The sequence below is a fragment of the Dipteris shenzhenensis genome, chromosome 26 (genome assembly GCF_047967505.1).
Source record: "Dipteris shenzhenensis isolate YYH24624 ecotype China chromosome 26, Dip_SZ_1.0, whole genome shotgun sequence".
Classification (NCBI taxonomy): Eukaryota; Viridiplantae; Streptophyta; class Polypodiopsida; order Gleicheniales; family Dipteridaceae; genus Dipteris; species Dipteris shenzhenensis.
Window position 1 is genome coordinate 48,184,498 of NC_141621.1, and position 14,529 is coordinate 48,199,026.

At 40.7% G+C, this 14,529-nt stretch overlaps 1 pseudogene; it reads right to left on the reverse strand.

The window, feature by feature from the left end:
* Positions 1-11,453: 11,453 nt before the first annotated feature.
* LOC147885200 (TLC domain-containing protein At5g14285 pseudogene) lies at positions 11,454-12,742 on the reverse strand (annotated as a pseudogene).
* Positions 12,743-14,529: the final 1,787 nt, after the last annotated feature.

Here is a 14,529-nt window from a genome sequence, read left to right on the forward strand (position 1 = left end):
TCAATGATAATACTTGATGGATATCCAAATGGGATTTCACATCTTATCTTCCACTCACCAACTCATAAGTCAAACATACAAGCGAGGTCAAATGCAACCTAAGCAAGAGAGATGTTACAAAATTTATTTTTCATTATTATTTTCTTGCTAATGGTTGGTCATTGCAGAGTGGTCCATAGAATTGCATCAGATGTGATGGGGGTTATTTTAGATTAATACTAACTAGTGTGCAACCCGTCGCAAGCCACGGGCTACAAAACTAAGAAACCAACAACTTTAGGCAAAGAGAAAATTAAATATGCAACATCACCAAAAGTCAGGGAATGTAATGCTCAATAGTCATTTTAATGGAGTTACTCTTTATGCACAACCCGAAAACTCCTCTTAGCCAATGATTATCCCTTTGAAATTTCATTTAGGTTAGGTTACTTTCAAGAATCCATCGATCAAATTATCCCTATTGGTGTTAATCAATTGCCAAGCATGCACATGATGAGCTTTAGGCACGATCAAACAAAATGATGGCACAATTGTGGAGGTGGAGATTATACATTTGACGAGATAAACACTTCCTCATCATCAGATGATTTACCGCATCTAATTAATGCGTACATGAGTTCAGTTTCTAGGTCTGAAAGCTCCAATTTCAAAATTCGTGCCATCCAGTCTGCCTATTTCATGAGTTCAAGCTTCAATCAGTGGCTTTCATTGGATGGAATTTGCAACATGGGTTCAAAACTTCAATCGCCCATATAAAATCGACTCAAACTTTCAAATTTGATTCACAAATGGACATTGATAAATCTTTCATTCCTTCGAATTCCATAGTTCAATCACTATCATTCAAAGTCGATATCTCAAAGTAGAGAGAAAAGTAAATTCTCTTCACATTCAAAAAATCTGACGATTTCTTTATTCCTTTGAATCACGGAATCTCATGAGATGCCTCTCTCTCTCTCTCTCTCTCTCTCTCTCTCTCTCTCTCTCTCTCAAAAGTAACATGTGGTTTACAAACAGAGCAATCTAAATCCCTATAAATGTGTTCATTACAAGTTCAATATTTCTCTAAGGTTAGCAACGGCTATACACACGTAGACAAGAGATTCAACAAATTCCCACTTGTTGCGCATGCTGCTACAGAACAATGCGAAGGATTTTATGGGCAGGCTAAGCCCTAATATGCGACCATCAATGCTGGGTTTTAAATCTGCTTATCTTTTCGGTTGATCTAGACTCGGAGGTTCAAGAGATGTAAAATAAAGAGGCGTTCAATGAGTCAGAGACGAAAGGAATCGTGAGAGAGAAAAGAATTCATATCTTTATGTTGTATCTTCTAAGAATGCATACATCGTTACCAAAACAAATGCATAGAAACAGCTTCTCAAGCGAAACCTCGTGATGATGAAAGTTACAAGCAACCAGCATTCACGGGAAGTTAGAACCCAAGATCCAAACTTACATCCGTGTAATCCGTTAATACTATGCAAGACAATCTTCAACTTTCCAAATTAGAGTGATGATCCGCTTACATTAGCTGATCAACCTCCACATAATTAGAATTTTCGTACCATTAGGATCAATGCCACTGCTAATAGCGCCTCACGTAACTGATTTCCATCTAACGGTTCACATTGATCAAATGAAATCGAGGGGCTCACCTTTGATGGTCCTAATCACTTAGTCTAGTTAATATATTAAGATTAATGTTGCTAGTATGACTATTGTTATTGCAACTGGATGTATTTGATGACTTTGTGCTTGGATGTTTGTATGTTAAGAGTAATTATGTCGGGATTGATTAGTGCGATGATCCATCAATTGATTGATACTAACAAAATCGGTGACTTGAGTATGGATGATGAGTTTGATACCAAGGAACGGAGATGCCATGGGAATTTTTCAGGAGAAGAGAGAAGGAAGATTAGCTTCGTGTGTTGGGCCACTAGATGGTCCCCATGCTCATGAATGTAGACAAAGGGTTCTCCTCCCATGATGCCCCTTCTACATGTGTCCCTCAAGTGCATAGGGGCATTTAGTGCCTTTTAAGGGCTTATCTATCTATTATGTCAGTAGGCTTGTGTGTGTATTATGTGAGTGGCAAAAAATAAAATTTTAAGGCTTGTTATACAACATATACTTAATGTGTAGGGTACTTAAGGGGAATCTCAAGGGCTTACCATATGCATATGAGGATTAAGGGTATTCCAGAAGGCCCAATTGCATATATTGAGGGTCAATTAAGGGTTCCATCATGTACATGTAAGGGTTTTTAGGGGGCATTGCATGCACATGGCATTGTGTATATGTACTAAGGGGCTTACCACATGGGAAGAAATAGGATGGGAATGGGAAAAGGTGGTCCCAAGTGGTCCCATGCATATTTCTATCCTATTCCCATCCCACCATGTGTTAACAAAAAAAGAAATAGCGATGGGTTTAGGAGGAAGAGGACACATGGCATCATTTCATGTGTTTAGGAGGTGGGGACCACTTGGGGACAAGGATACATGTCATCCTTGCATGTTTTTGAATCCCTAAAAAAGGGGAACCCATTCTGGCTGCCAGGGTCTAGAGGCCATGGTCTAGGATCGGAGAAAAAGTGGCTACTCCCATTCTAAGTCCATCCTAGACCACTTGGTCTAGGATGGGAGTAATGATGACAAAAAGATTCCCATCCTAAACCCATGCTAGCCCCATCCATGTGCTAAGGCCCTAAGTGGGGGCCCCTTTCTTAGACACATCTTACTTTGATTGCTTAAAAATCACCTTTGCAAATTCGACCTTCTACTTTAGAATAAGTTATTCAACTCTTTGAGATATTTGATGGGAGATCATAACCACATGGGGAGGGGGATTGGAGGCCCAATTCCTCACTAGTACCATAGTAGCAGAAAACATGGAGAGGTAGGATGAAAAGCTACATTAATGCAATCATCAACTGGAAGACTCCCTTGAATATATTGTTACCCAAATTAGCATCTTCAAATACAATGCATTAAATCCTCTTCCAAGGCCCATTATATGTGGGACAATTTCTCTTATACCACAAAGCATTGACCTCCACAATCCATTATTATGGACCTCTACGCATCCATAGCCTTTTGATGTGATTGCTTGTCTGGAACCTCCTTTCTCAATAGTAACAGTACCCAAACACCTAATAAGAGAGTTAAGAGTCATACAATCTACATTTTTTGATACCCACAACAATGTTGGCCAAATATTCTTGTAGATCTATAATTTGATGTATGCTCTCCATTGAATCACTCCTATGTCATGAAATTATTGATCTTGATCCTAAAAGCATTGATTCTCAAAGTGATGACATGTGCCACGTTTTTCTCTTGGTACCCGATAGCAAATACATTCTTGTTTGCTTAGCACCTTAGGGGAAAATGTGATCTTCACAATTTTTGCTTCTAGCATGTTGAACCACGAGACCTAAAAGCTTGTCTATGTTACTATCAAACTTTTAACATTTATCAAGGGATGCTATAGTTGTAAGAATAGTAGAGGGCTATGTACCCTTTCCCATGTGTAGTGTCATAAGCATGTTCATCTGCATGCAAAACATAGGGCTAATCATGTGTTCCCATAAGACAATGTGCACCCACACCAAGGGAATTGGAAAATTTGGCCTTTTTCACTACATGCATAAACTCCAACCACCAAGCTAGGCCCTATATACTTGATGGTGGAGTTGGGCTTTATATATAAGCTTTCACAAACCCATTAGGAGAGGAGATATCTCTTCCAATGGTGCCAACACCAATAAAGGGTGCTCTTCCAATGGTGCCAAGAGCAATAGAGGGTGCTCATTGCAACACCATTGGAGTCTTCACTCGTCTTCAATGGTGCCTCAACATTGTCTACGCATTATGCCACCATTAGAGGAGGAATTGCCAGGCAAGTGCCCCCAACCCAGCCCCCCTCCAAAAAAAAAAGTTGCCAACACCAATGCTAACTTTGAGGGTGCTCATTGCAACACCATTGGAGTCTCCCCCTTCCTTCAATGGTGCATCAACATCGTCTAGGCATTTTGCCATCATTAGAGGAGGAATCGGTAGACATGTGCCCCCCCCTCTCCTCCCCCCTCCTCCTTAACCCGCTTATAATGGTGAAAGATTGAAAAATAGGAATATATGGCTGACTGTAGAAGTTTAAATCAACTAATTAGTGGAACACAACTGATTTCCCACCACCTGCATGGCATTGTGATTGGTTAATGAATGTCGCCTTTCTCTCTAATAACTCACAACCGCCAAACTAGGCCTATTTACTTCACCATGGGGGGAATTTACAAACACCAGCCTACCCAAACCCCATGGGAGGGAGATCCCTCTTCCAATGTGCTACAACACCAATATTGAATTTGAAGGTGCTCACTACAACACATTGGAGTCTCCCTCTCCTCCGCCGATAGTGACACACTGCTTAAGCATCCACCCCCATTAGAGCAAGGCTCACTAGATGAGACCCTCCCCTGCTTATAATCGCAAGTTATCACCGATTAGAACAGTTGCTTCTGTCTACTCTGCTATGATTAGAGCTCACAATAATGGTGTATGCACTAAGGGAACCTACAAGAAAATAATGAGACGTGAGTGAGCACCGTCAATTGATAGTTGAACAGTATTTGATGTTACAATACCAACCTAGAGAATTCAATCATACGTAGTTGACCAAAAACCAATGTCTTGTGTAAACAACGCTAGGAAACTAAAGCAACGATGATTAGCGAGTTATGCTAGAAGCTCTGTTTTTCTTGTGTTGAATAGGTGATTAGAGCTAGGCCACATGAATGTTTGAAGGATTGCTCTATCACAAACAGATGTGGAGGTCTCCTTTCAAAAGTGGAAGAATAGGGCTCTGCCTATGGGTTTAGATCCTTCTCCCAAGGTTGCAGGTCATTGTTGCAAGCTAAAAATAGCAACCAAAAGTCTTGCAAGGAAAAGAATGGCCAATTTTGAGCCCTCACTAGAATGAAGATTTGGTGATTATCAGAGGGGTTTTGAGTTTGACCATGCAACCTCTGTTCTATACCTCCGCGAATGTGGCCCCACTCTTAGTCAAGATTGAAATATGAAAACATGATGGTGTTATTTATAATTTTTGGTTGAGAAGTCAATGGGTTGACTGCTTGTAGAATATGCATTACTCCAAGTGAGGTTCCACCAGGCTAAACTAAATAAATGTCTTTCTTATTATGCTAAGTGGCAAATTACAATCTTCGATGTCTAATGCATAATATTATTTTGAATGAAGACCAACACAAGTAGCACTGATAACTTGAGTATGAATATACTAGTAAGTTAAATCATAGAGAAATCCCAACAATCACAAGGTAACCAAACCCATAAGGGTTGAATGCACCTCCCAATCATAGCTTCATTGTTTTAAACGAGATGGGGATCCCACTAAGGCCCTGCCTTTTGGAGTGACCTTATAAGTCTAAGTGTAAGCTCCATAGATATTTCTAATAACTTATAAAAGGGAAACAATGGGTGTAAATTGGAAGGAAAGGAAAAGAGAAAAAGTGAACATGAAGGAATATGGGGAAAGGTGGATGAGTGAGAGAGAGAGAGAGAGAGAGAGAGAGAAGAGGTGAAAGAGGTGTGTGGTGGAAGGACCATTAAATAAAAGTGGGGACGTGCCTATTTTGGCAAGAGTAATATAAAGGTGGTGTCATACAAGAGACAAAAAGAGCCTCTATCTTTAGAGAGAAATACCTAACAAAAGACTTAACAATTTAGGATGTCCACAACAAAAGATAAGAACATTTAGGACCTTCACAAGCAAACAAAAACTTTAAACCCTAAACACATTAGAAGCACTTAAACTACTACTAACACACACTTAAAGCTCATACTAACCACAATTTGGATGGTCAAATTGACCAAATGAACTAACTTCAAAACTATGGACCTAAAAACCAAGACATCCCTTAGGACCCTTTGCAATGCCCAAAAAGCCCTAAGCTTGAGGTCTAGATAATTGAGAAAGCTAGTCCACTTAAAGGTTGTGTTGTGCATCCCATACTATATGCCCCTTGCACTACTCCCTACCCATGTCCCTAGGAATGCATGTTCCCTGAACATGTTGAATATTGAGTCCCTAGTGTGAATGTATAAGCCCAACTCTAGCTATTATTGGCATCTATCTCCAACTATAAAAGCCTTGCCGTAACCGCCTCACATTGTGTAAATTGGCCTTCATCATCCTCTTCCTCCTTGGTGACAAGAGCCTCCGTCTCAGAATCATCTGAGCAACGTGAGGTGTCCTTCACCTTCACAAAAGGATCTTGATCCCAAGAGAATTGTATTGTTGACCTTAAATATGTTAGGATCAAGATGGAGAATCAAGTTCCAACCAACGTGGGGAAGATGCCTAGTACTAAGATGAGGAAAAAACGTGCCCTATTTGCATATGGGCCTTACACTCCTTTCCCTTCATTAAATCCCCTACTTACATATTACCCTTAGACTCCTTGCCCTTTCCCTTTGTTAAACTTTGAATTTTATGGATTTGTAAATTAAAAAACCCCCTCCAAACATATATCTCTATGAATTTCTTGGATTAGAAAACCCCTAATATTGAGCCCATATCATATTGTTACATGTTTTTAGATGCACCCACTGAGGTGGTTAATGTGGCCCATCAGTGGCAATGGAAATTGATTTGATGGCTATGAATATGATTAAGATCAAGATGGAGAATCAAATTCCAGCTAACATGGGGAAGATGCCTAGTCCTGAGGTGAGAAAGTCCAAAGAATTAAATCCCTACTTACATATGGGCCTTACACTCCTTTCCCTTCATTAAAACCCCTACTTACACATTATCCTAACACTCCTTTCCCTTTCCCTTTGTTAAAGTTTGAATTTTATGAGTTTGTAAATTAAAAAACTCCCCCCATATATATATATCTATGAATTTCTTGGATTCCTACTGTGAACACATGTAATATGGTTACATGTTTTTAGATGCACCCACTGAGGTGGTTTACGTAGCCCATCATCGTGGCAATGGGAGAATTGAATTGGTGGCTGTGGATATGATTATTATCAAGATGGACAATTAAAATCTAACTATTGCTCTATATCTCATAAATTTGCAGTCAATGAACCCTATTAATGTGTTCTCAGTGTCAGCTCTGTCCTACAACTTTAACCTCAATTTCACCTAGAGCAACGAAGGGTAAACCACCTCAAAGTTGAGAGGCTTCGACCTTTCTCCAACAGTCAGGCAATAACCAACCCATTAAATGTGGAAGCTTGCTTATAAATAGGATGGCTAATCAACCTTTAGACCAACCATCCCCAATTGATCCTTCAGTGTCTCCCCCCTAACTAGATGGTCATTAACAGACTCTCCCTCACCAAGCATCAGTTAAATAACTGATTCTGGAATGTAGCTATTTGAGCCATGTTGTTGGTTTCGTACAAATCTTTCAATATCTTCTAGGCCTCACAAGTCATCCCAATGATGAGGATAGTGCCTCAATGACCCTACGTACCCAATCTTTCACCTATGTTAGATCTGCATCCTTTGTAACCTTGCCCGGGGCTTGGTCTCAAGACCATTAGGAATCTCCAATAAGGCTCTTGCTACCATGTGACTCCGTAAAGCTCCTAAATAGGATAGTTAGTTCCATCCAGCAACCCCTTATCACCAAGTTAGGGATAGGCATACGAGACACCATGGATGCCTCTATAGATGCCATGAAAATTCTGTCAACCAAGAAACCCTTCACTCACTGCAAAGCTCACTTGACCATATACAAGCATACCCTCTTTTCTTAGAGCAAGGGGACCGCACCTTCATTTTGTAGAAGCAGATCTATACCTGGGCTCTCATACAGAAAACATAAGCATGTGTCTGTGCTCAGACTCCATGTTAGAAGAACAATGACCTTGCATCAATCACCAGCCTTGACCAAAAGTCATTTCACATTGCGAGATACTACACACCACCTATCTCACTTTACACAAGTAGCTATCAGATCAAGCAAAATTCCATGTATAGATATATAGATCAAGTACCAAACTAGATTGTCATGTAGCCAACACATCTGCTCGGGTTTGTTACCACAATGGGCTCCATACGCTGCACCCTTTGCTATAGGGGCTCCTCAAATCTGCTACGTGCCTGAGTAGGATTCAGTAGCTGCTCAACTTACCCTCCTGCTCACATATGCACCCCAGTTGCTCTCCAACCATGTGTTGGTCTGCACACTGGATGGTCTTGGCTGAACTTGGCTAAGCTGTCAAAAGCCTCGCCAAGGGAGGGCTTTATACAAAGCCCTGCAACCCAGCCGACCAGCCCTAGAACTGACTGGGGCTGACCCCTCAGACCCGTAGCCAAGCTGCTGACCTCACTGACCTGTCCTGGCCACATGGCAGCCCCTCTCAGAGTCCCTCTCCATATGCCTGCGTGGCACCCATTACTTGAGCCCACATACCTTTCACGCCCATGATCCTACAGGTGTCAAGCCCCATTCTCCTCCTTATATTCCTGCCGCCAGGGGCATCGGCCCTATTATTCCAACAAGGGTTGCTGAAAGCAGACTTAGATACTGTGAAATCTCAATTTGATTAAGATGAGCGTAACTCTCGAGAAGATTCAAAACAAATGTCCAATACTTTGGTCAACTTCAACTTGGTACATGCAATGGTGTAACAACATAATCCAGTCCCAAGTGATCAGCTTTACAATAGCAAATACTTTCACATTCTACAGGTATACTTTTGAGCTGATGAAAAGTTAGACCACCATATACCAATAGAAGATCAAACAAAAATTTTTTCCCTCCCATAAAAGAATATTAGGTCTGCCTTGACCTTTATTATAGGTATACAAACTGGTCTTCAGAGAGAGGCAACCAAGGGCGGTACTTTGTCAAGACATTCAGTCTTAAATACTCCATGTCCATCCAGACAGGAGTATTTCCTTCCAAACACTAGTGACATCCACTATGAAAAGATAGGCCCTCACACTACAACAAGTTTGACACATGACACCAAGTCTGCATACCTCAACCTTGTGCCATACAAGAAACATGACCCTCAAAGCATTCCACACTTGGAAGGTGAGTTCCTAATCCAAACACTTTCACCCTATGCCTAATCAAGATACTTGAAAGTAAACCTGCACACCATGTGAGTTTCTAGAAACCTGTATCTATTCAGGACGTGTGAAAGTAAACCATGAAGTGCTCATCAAGTAACCAATATCTACTTTCTTCCAGTTATCAATAACATGCAAAAGTACACTCACTCACTACTCATGAAATGCTTTTCATACTTGACAAATTAGCTGGACTTCCGGTGAATGTTCTGACCAATAAAAAATACAAAAGTGATTCTCGTGTAGTTAAAGTAATTGCATGGAACATAACATGAAACATATTTACTTAAGTGTCATGCCTAGTAAAACATATACAAGTTACACATGCACTTATAAAAACAACACATAGGGGTCAATTTCACAAAATCTCTTTGCATGAATAGCAAGCCACTCAAAACAAAATGATGGTAGCCTCAAAACAATTGACTTAGAGATGTTGGTTGGCTTCCAAAAATCTACATTCTGATCAATATTTGCAATAAATTGATCAGCTCCAATATCCTCGCAACCATTATCAAAAGGTGTTTTCTAGCCCACAAATGAATCGTCATCCAACAAGACAATCAATTCTACCTTGTGCTAAGAGTGCTGTAAAGACAACTTCAGTTCCTTCTGTAACTGAATGCATTCACAATTTCCTTTGAATCTCAAAGCTTCTTCAGGGAAATAATCTCATCCTCCGACTCAATCAAGGGATAGTCCAGCACAAGAGTTGTATTACTTCCCAATCAAGAATTAGAGCTTCAAAGTTTGCTTCAAGGAGGTAGCAGATAGAACCCAGTGGTGTAGTGTTTAAACAACCATATCCCAAAGCAACCCCTCTAATCATCCTTGAGTGAGATGGAACCCAATATAAATAACCTATAAAACATCATATAGATCAATAAGAACAATATAGCTGGAGAGCTAGTGGACTCATCTCCCAACTATAAATACTGTATGCCAAACCACCCCAAGGCTGAGGTCTAAACCAACCTAGTGCAAAGACACCCGGATGATAACAAGACCTTGTGTCCATGCCTAAGGACCTCACCCATGCTGGTGATATCGTCATGTTTTTTGCTCTAAAATCACTTTGCTTGAAGACATTGGCATCCAAGTCCTAATGTCAATAGAGATATGTTACTTGAGGCAATGGCACCAAGTCGGGCCTCCTCTGCATTTATTGGCCAAGGTGGTCTAACTCTTTGTCCTTTGTCACTGTCCTCTATAGGATAGTCCTAACTATCTTAACTAAGACAATCCTATCAGAATTATCTGGAACTCATCCATGCTAGCTTAGATCTCAATCACCCTTGGACTTGATCAAGAGTTCAAGAAATGTCTTTTCCTCAACTCTCTTTCTCTATAATCCAAAATTTCCTCTGGCTCATGTGGAATATGGGATGTCGAGTCCTCAAAGCCGATAGTACCAGTAAGTTTCCCGCTCCTCCTAGTTTCTCTTTCAGCCTAAAGACGAAGTGAATTTTCATATATGGAGGAAGTTCTTGCGCATATATGGCCTCATTGATCTTTCAATCAATCTAAACGGTCCACAACACCTAGAAGATTTGTTGTAAACTTTTGAATTTTTCATCACCTTGGGGTCTTTTGGGATTTGAAGGTAATCTTCATGCCTTTTGGGTTTTCATTTCAATAAAATTGTGCTCTATCATTCATTTGAATAAAATTGTGCTCTATCCTTACCTTGCTATCCTACGACCTTGTGTGAAAATTTGCTAAGCCATGAAACCATAGCAAAGAATTACAGCCATAAGGTATCCAAAACCCTAAGGATTGATCACCTTCCACCCACAAGTTCACCCTTTCAGAATTACTCCTGAGCCAGAGGTCTAGACCACTAGAAAACCTAGTTTGCTTGAAGGGCAAGTCATGCATTCCAAATCACATGCCCTTCCACTAAGCTTAACCCTAGTTATTGCCAACACTGGATTAGATTATTCTTAAAATCCTTGAAATTATGCTCAATCAACCTTAACACTACATCTTCCAATCATGGTTAAGCCTTGGGTAGTCTCATTAGGGAGATAATAACTTCAAGTATTTGGTCAAAACAAGTTGTTTGCAAAAGATACCTTTATGGAGGATAGAACATTTTCTTCTAGAATGCTAAGTTTGCTCCAATACATTTTTGCAATCTTGTTGTAAGACCAAACACAAGACACACCAACGTTCTTAAGCTCGTTAAGACCACTAAGCCAACCATTTTGAGAAACTCTACATTAAAATCCAGCCCCAACTTTGAACATTAATCTATAAATTCATTGAAAACAGATCGGCAGCTAGCATAAGATCAGGCACATGATTACGAGTTGCAGACATGAATATTAGAGTATGGCGATCTTTAGCCCTCGTGATTCCTGGACTTCACCACATCCCAAGACAGGCTTGAAAATCTTCAGCCCATCATACCATGCTGTGTAGTAAGTGTTGACTGCACTAGGCTTCTTGCGTGATCCAGGCAACAGAGATATCTATATGTCAATTCCGGTTATCCATAAATAATTTCAAGGGCTAACTATGCCATGGAAGAAAAATCATTGTAGGTGCTAAACAGTGTAAAGTGAAGGATTTACTTTGACAAAATGGTGCAGAAGGGCATACAATATACTGTATGCCAATCAACAACTTCACACCAAACTTGATAAATGCATTGCTCCTAGCAAAAACAAGCTTTCAAAAAATTGGGATTGGCTCACGTTCTACTCGAACTTACTTGGTTTTGCACCTGTCTGTACTCTCCCCTTGTACAATGCTAAAAACCTCACCCATAGTCCGGAAACCCAGAAGAGGCTAGCTGAAATGGCCAAGATAGCAACAGTCATCCAATAAGATGCCAGCCACCTCGGAATCACCGAGTCTGCTTGACCTGTAAAATAATATTTTGAGAGGCTCCAAGCGAGGTACGGACCGAGAACTCCCCTGACAAAGGTAAAAAGTGTGATGAAGATTGGATATACTGCTTTGTAGATACGCTTCGCCGCAAAACAATCGTCAGGGGCTAGAGATGCTATAGTCCAAATATTCTGAAGTAGAGCGGTCGATTCCGCCAAACCGAGAAGAGCCAGTACGGAGACTGCACCATGCTCTGTGTAGTATCGACAAGAGAGTATGTAAGTGGACGTGGCTATGTGGTGCAATATAAAGAGAATTTCTTCCGGAACGAAGAAAGCGTAATGCAATAGATCTACAAGAAAGTAAGCGGCGCTAAATTCCATCAGTCTCTCCTGAAAAACCGTATTGGAGGCGTCGAGTTCCCATGGAGTCCGAAGGAGATTGTAGGCCGACAGTAACGTCGCCGTTGTCCCATGGAGCACAGACATGCCACAGCTCGCAGCTTCGAACCGCGATTTTCGCTTCCAACCACGAAAAAGGCCGAACAAGCCGATGATATAGATCGCAAGAAAGAGGCCGCTGCAGGAAACGAGCACGTAGGTCTGCTCCCACAAGGAAAACGAATTGTAGTCCATGGAAGCAGAGCTTCTATATTGGCGAAGTCCGAACTGAGTTCAAGGATGGCAAAACAAGTTACATTGTGCACAACATTGAAAGACCTCAAAGCAGCAGCTCCTGCAACTGTCGAAATCGCAGCTTGTGCCTCTCTTTTTTTTTTTTTTTAATTCACTACCAGTCGGCTCTAGCTCTTGTCCACACGGCACATTCTAACTCGCACCTTCAATTCTCAAGATGCCCATTCCCTAACCCACAACTTCACCGACCTCCTTTCAAGAAAGAAAGAAGAAAGGGGGCACAGGAGAGGCATAGGGGAGCACATGGGTATCGCATAGCAGCAGCCGCTCGTCTCGAAGCACGCCTCGCCTCGTGCAACAACAAATAATAGACACTTGAACAAAACGATCGGATTTTATAACACCCTACACTACAATGCACACCCAACTTGCAACCAGTGCGTAGCTGGGTGCGTAGCTGGGCTGCACATGTCCAGGCTCGTGTGCATGCATCGGGCCTAAGAGCTCTTACAAGTCTTGCTATAGTGCTGCCAGCGTCAATTGCTAGCATGTTTAACTTCATAACTTATCACTATAAGCCAACCTCCATAAGAGTGTTTATGAACTACCTCAAGGCTTAAAGGTCCAATCAGGATGGTGGGACTCCCCATCAACCCCTAGCATTGGAATGCTAGGCTAGAGTAATTTTTGGCAATGCTAGGCTAGTGCTACAACACTTCACAACTCTAAGGCTGGTGGTGGCACACAAGAATGAGTGCTAATATCACCTACTCAATGCCAATGGTGTGCATGGAAACACCCTTTAATTGGCTCAATTGATCAAATCCCATCCCAATTCCCTAATTCATCTTTGTTTTCAATCCTCTACCAAGATATAATTTCCATATGCAAAGGTAAATCAACAAGTATTAGTTTCTTAATAATGATTTCTCTAACTCCAAATGTTGTGACTTGCTAGCCAAAGCTCAAAATGTGTACTCACCTTACACATTGTGTGATAAAACATCGCATAACAACTCACGTGCATCTTCCATCACTCGATAAGAAAAGTAAGTTTGAACATTTTCTTGTCCAAAGAATCGACATCAAAGGATCTAATTGCCTAGGTAAAATATGAAGATCCATAAGATACACATGATATACAGCTTAATGGTTGCTTTAATTTGCCAAAGGGGAGAGGGAGGGGATGGCTCAAGGGTCTTGGCACATGAATGGAAATAGGATATGCAATTACAACAAGGGATCTCGAACCTCAATTTGGAACTTCAATGAGCAATTTAAGCCCATAGATTTTCACGTGTGGTAGTGGCCATAGCATATAGCCCACATATGAGTGGGTAGATAACAACAAGGCCAATGCATGCATACCTTAGGCGGTCCACTAAGGAATCTCTAAGATAGCATTTGTAATCATCAAAAGGGTTCTTTTTTATAAACAATTTACACATTTTTCATAGAGTTATACTTAAAGAAAGTAATAGGAAATGGGCTTTTAGGAAAAGAGTAACAGTTCATGAAGGATTAGGATAAAGTTCCTATGTAAAATAAGGGTATTTATACTAGCCCTTTGAACGCATGTGCTACATAGGGTTTTTACGCAATGGCTCCCATAGGATGTGAACAAGCACACAAGTGACGATGATAGGCAGAGCACACAAAAATGCTATGATGATGGTAACATGATAGTTCATGATAGCGCACAAGATGAGAAATCAAAGGAACATATGGGATAAATGATTAGGGATCTCAATCCCTTTCTGAAAAACTCATTAACGTGCTCTTAACGTGTCACTTTGAGTCCCATACTTGACTTGTGAATCTTTTCTAATTTGATTAGAAACTAATTTTTATTTCTTCTATGCCATTGGTATTATATACAAAAAACTTTAAGTAGTGTTCCATTGTTGTTGTGCATGCAATTATTATTCATACA